A 6,003-nucleotide genomic window follows, 5' to 3' on the forward strand; every position below is an offset into this window, starting at 1 on the left:
CGTTTGCAGAATTGGTGCCGGGGGCGCGTTTCATATTTTCTGTGATAGTAGAGCTTTGCCTACGATGTTCACTCATACACTCGGTGAGAGAAATACGCAGTTGATACACAGAGATGGTGTGGCGGAATAGTGTTTATGAATTTCTTTGGCAATTCGATGGATCCACGCAGTGGTGATAAGGGACATTGCAGGAAATGCAAAGAATTTATTACCCCACCGACCTTGTGTACGTTAGTGTTGCGGCTGATGCGGGGTGTCAGCTAAATTAATTAGGAGATGCACTTAACCCGAGTAATGAATTGACAGACTGTCATTTCCTGGCTCGGCAACTTTTCCTCGTATTGACTTCCTGTTATGTGATTCATACATTACATCTATAATATTACATTTAAGTTTCGAAGCTAAGAAATAATAGTCGGCACAATTATAACGCAAACCGAGCCTGTACACTTCGCAACAAGTGACTGTGACTCTTTCTTTGATTAGCCGTACGTCTAATGCTAGTCACGGTTCGGTCTGAAACAGCGCACTTACATGCCATACTTATGCTTTGTAAGTACGTGTATAAAATGCCAGCATGTTCGCCCTGTTGATTTCGAATAGAAGATCGGTGGAGCAGGTGTACGTAGCAGCACGTGTAGTCGTCATCCGCGGTGATGTTATGGGGTGGTCCCACAACCTGGGCTGGGCTGCGCTTAGGCCCTGTGCAATCCTGTCATAGTCGCTTCTATCCATCGTTCTTTTTCTCTTTCACTACAGTCGACCTAGAGGACCACTACCTACCGAGGATTATTTCATACGGCACGAAAACATGGTCCGTACATCTACAATATGCAGTACATAGTTATTCAGTTTATGAAGTCGGGCATAAAGTTGCTTGTGAAGATGCTGTTTGGTTAGCATAGGTCGGCCTTAGCTTGTGCCGGCTTAAAAGGAACCGAGCCTTATACACAAGCATAGTCCTATTAGCTTGTTTCCCTGTTATTTTCTCCCATTCCCCGTCAGCTTTCAGCGTCAATAAGGATTCTGCTGGTCTAGTCAAGCTGCTCTGATGCTGGCCCCCGATGAGTTTGCAGTGTCAAGACATGTAGATCTAAACCCCTCGTCAAATTCTCTGTCGCCATCGTGGTCGCCTTCCGTGTCCCTCGTTCGAGCTCTCCTCAGTCTATCATCAAGTACTAATTAGCGATTCTCCGACGCAGTCATTCCTTGTTTTTAAAATGCTAATTAACCTCCCTGAGCGCCATCGCTCCCACGGCTCTGCTATTCTCGTCGCCGTCATCACAGTCGTAATTAGCTTCAGTCATGGGAACTATAGATATTGGCCCGGTATTTATTTACTTTTTTTTTTTTTTTTCGTTTTACCGCAGCATCGGTATGCCCACTCCTCCACTTGAGAACGGTGAAACGGTGGGTGGAAAAATTTTTCTACTAATTAACTGAGCCTCTTGCTATATATAAATTTACGCATAAAAATGCATGCCAAACTCGAAGCAGTTTAGATTGTATGTATATATATATATATATATATATATAATTGCTTAACAAAACAAAAGGCGTAAGGAAGGCGGAGGGCTGATTTAGGCAATGGCACTTTGTACTCTATTATTAACTATTATTGGTTGCCCAGCCTATTTGTCTGTCTTAAAATTAATTTTCGTAAATCTCAGATAAGTTAGCCAAGATAACTCTGTATCTGTTTTTTTCTCTATTATTTGTTAATTTAATGATTATGCAATTTGATTTATAATGTGATATAATATATCCTCGGAAGATAAAAAAATTTTAAAAAAACGCCAAATTGGTGGGCTTTTCTGCCAGTATGCTACTTCCGTATGTTTGTTGTCGATATATATATATATATTATTATTATATACAATGTCTTGTAACCATTGTACGATAGACCTTCATATTGGACAAAGACGCGTTCGTATGTCCCTCCAGCCAGTCAGCGCCTTCACACGGGGAGAAATCTTAATTTTACTCTATATACGTGAATAGCATCGTGTGATTTTTCGCCCCCTTTCTGCTCATAAATCTGCCTGTGGTCCCTTTGCGTGTCATAGAACTTTCAGCAACGATGGGGCCGTACGGGAATCATAGAAGATACCCGTACCAACGCCATCGATGCAGTCCATTGATAAGTCTGCTTGCCCTTTTCTCGCGACTCAGCAGCCTCCTTTAGATAGACAAGACATGGGCCCACTCATGCACGTGTAACAAATTCTGCTAGCGCCTTCTACCTTCACTTGATAATGGTTTGTGCAGCGCTGGAGTGGATTGGCCGCTCAATGTGTTGCATCCGTGATGTAGGGCTCGAACATAGCCGGTCGTCGAATTACTAGCTGCGTACGGGTAACAGGTATAAGGACAACTCTACATATTTTTAACTGGATGAAGAAATTTTCTCTACTTACTAAAATGAAAGCAGATCGAAGGCTGTTGAAGTTGGGAACGACTACACTTCTGTGCCTCTTGCACACGGTTATATCTCAACCGGTGCGCTTTTATACTCCAGCGTAGCTATAGCGAGGTATGTGTTTCGTAGGTTATATCAACTGCTATCTATGTAAAATCAATCATACTAACAACAATCACTATCGTTTAATGATCATGCACGAATCTAATTGAAAATACTGTCATATTTTTTTACCCTAACTAGAAGCATTTACCGTGGCCCAGCAGAGTGTCGATTATGACGGGCGGTTAACATTAAATTTAGCCACGTACCGTCACAGTTACAATGACTGGGTCGGTATTAGGCTGCAGAGTGCACCCTTGTGCCTCGCATTGTTATAATGAATTTTATACAGATTCATACGCATACTTCAATGATAATCCAGCGATAGCCGAAGACTGATGAAAAGTTACATCAAAGAGTACGTTGTAAGTTATTGCCGGCATAAATGAAAGTTGAATTCAATCATTCTACAGCATATATCTGACCAGCCGCACCGAATGTGCGAGCTTTATCTGCCAAGATTAGGTTTTCATAAAAACTCACAATGAAAATATAAATTAATTACTTGTAAACATTACAGATGCGAGAGCACGCTCTAGATTACCTATTTTATCTGGATCAACTGAACTCGACAAGTGTCATTAGTTTTGTCAGTCGGGAAACTTAGCTGAAAAGTTATGCGCCGCTCGTAAAACCCAAATACTGGAAAAGTTTTAACAATAACTTGCATAACTGCTACGTATTATAGTAAGCTTTTAGCCTCAAAGAAGATTCGACGATGACATTTAGACCTAATACTTGAACCCAGTAACTGGTCAACTTCTTGATGCTAAAGCACTTTAAAAAAGGAAACAGTTAACACTTAGACTTAAACTGACGATATCTTCACACTACTCAGCGGCAGACGCGTGCCATCTAACGCGAAGTATACTGTCCGTAAAAGATAACTCTATCATACCTTTTTCGTCTATTATAGTAGTTGTCAATTACGATATTTGGGAGTATATATAGAGTCTGAAATAATAAATACACCCCTTCGGTATAGGGGATGGTGACAAATCTTTTCTGAATGTCCCGCAAAGCATAGACAAGCTGTCATACGCAGTCAGATTATAGCGCGCAAAATTTAAAATTTTGCGCTACATTTACATGCTGTTGATAAGTGGTTTGTAAACGTATATACTTGAATAAACGACAACGACGACAGAATTGTCACGTGTCACTTAATCCATACAGATCTTTACGATGTCGAAAATACCTTCACCAACAAACGTAACGCCGCTATTAAACGGTACTCACACACATGGCTATCGTGCCAGACGATCGCAGTGGTTTAAACTACAATTGTTTTTATGATCATGGTCGACATCAATAAATATCTGCTCTACGGTGTAGCACGTTAGGCCGAATACAAAAAAAAGTGCCTATCACCTCTCCTAGCGATTAGATATCTATGAACGTCGGCGGATATCTTCCATTAGCTAGGTAGACGTCGAAGCCGCGTCTAGTTATTTTTTGTTTTCATTTCTTTAGTGATTATTTGGAATTCTGGTAAGTGTGTGCGCTTCTTGAGAAAGACAAGGTGTAGGGCCACCTTTACGTTTGCCTATCGGTTCCTCAGGAGGGAATGAATAGAAATACACAGAGAACTATCTAAATCTTTCAAAGGCCGCTCTTGCTTGTACTGCTTATCAGAGGCTTGATAGGAAAAAAAAAAAAACTCTTGGACTGCCTACCTCATAGTGTCATGTGTTCTGCTGGGATTTCCACCGATAGACAAGCAATGCGAGACCTATCCAACGTCATTGCGAGTATGAGTTGAGAACGCTTATAGAGACTTGTCATATCAGAGTTTGTCCTGAAATTCCCATCTACAACAATACATAACGTTAGCTAACGAAAAATATATAAAATTTGATCGATATATACAATTTACCTTTAACTTTCGTCCTTCGTAAAGTGGTAGTTCAAAAATTCTGTACACAAACCGCGAGTTGGCGAACTTCCAGCTAACCAGCTCCGTACAATCTATCATTACTTGCTAGATGATTGATCGACACGAAAAGACCATCTGTCCGCGCTTGTTTTTCATACTGCCAACTTTTCCCCACATGGTCCAGGTTTCGATTTGCCCATACTTTAATCCAGCCCACCTCGCAGCAATGACAATATAACTAAATTCCGTCTTACGCGCTTAAACTTAGGCGCGAGTGTTGGACGGGAGCTTCGTTTGGAGAGTTTTGAGTAGCAACAACACAGAGCATGAGACGGAACGCAATGTAGCTAGAAGTAGGCTGTTGGAAACTACTCATTTAATTATGCGTAAAATGTAAGGCTGTCAAGAAATTACCACGAGCTCGAGCAGCGGGCTGATGATAGTGAGATGTCACCAGGCTACGGAAAGTCCAGGTTGTACCCCAGAAGCAGATTAATACAATAATTTTACACGTTTTAATTATGTTCTACTAATTCATACCGTTGTAAGAAGTAGCTTACGTTCAGGCCCTTAGTCCTAATTCTAGAAAGGGCATTTGCATGATGTCGAGACGGATCGTATCGGTACGCCATGACACATCCGACACTGCTTTGTGTGGTCGTCGTATGAGAAACGAGCTGAGGCACGGTGCTTGTTTTGGCGTAAACTTTCAGTTAATTTTTTAAGAATGAATCATTGCACCTATTAGGTCATGGAACAATCGCTCGTTAACATCTACAATTTGACGTCGTATTACATACGCTACCATAGACAGTTGCATGAGCAGACGTTCAGATTGATTCATTGTTGCTATCTATGTTGTTGGCAACGTTGCCAAAGTTGACTATCTATCATGATAACGGACTGTTTTACGGGTGGATTAGGCTCTAATTTCGAAAAGGGTAAAATGCTTGCCAAGGTTTCCCCAAGCATGCAATCGATTCATTACCTACTACCATCATGCATAATTCTCATATAAATCTGTTGACTCTGAACAAATACCACTAAGAGGTCATCAGGGCGAACCATTTTTACGATACACGATACAAAGCACGATATTCAAAAAGCCAGAGGTTGATTGAGTCTGGGAACTGGTAGCATAGGAACTGGGTGTTGCTAGCGCACTCTCATGAGACGGCGTCATTATTACGCCGTAGGGCGCAGTACGTCGATGTATTCTATATGCTGACGCTGCACATGATGCAGATGTGCTGAAAATGCCGGGGGCAAATACTCGCTATTACGAAAACTCTTCTCTACCGCTCCCCAGTAGCCAGTTAGCGTTGCCAAAAGACCTAACTTCGTTCGAAACCTCTTTGAATGGCGGCGCCTGTCTTTCGAGCTTGAGCCCGTGCTTGCCGTCTGATGTCTTTACTTACATTCGACCCGACATATTTCCTAGACTCTATCAAATAATCAGCTAATTGCACTTGGTCTTTCTATCTTTCTTAATATTTCTTAGTTAAGCTGACATCGGCCGCAGACACGTGCTGTCCCATCAAACTCTCGCTACACATGTATACATACCTGTAGCGACCTTTTTTTTCTTTTTTTTTTTTTTTTTTTT

This window comes from Varroa jacobsoni, unplaced genomic scaffold, assembly GCF_002532875.2.
Source record: "Varroa jacobsoni isolate VJ856 unplaced genomic scaffold, vjacob_1.0 scaffold_889, whole genome shotgun sequence".
NCBI classification, from domain to species: Eukaryota; Metazoa; Arthropoda; class Arachnida; order Mesostigmata; family Varroidae; genus Varroa; species Varroa jacobsoni.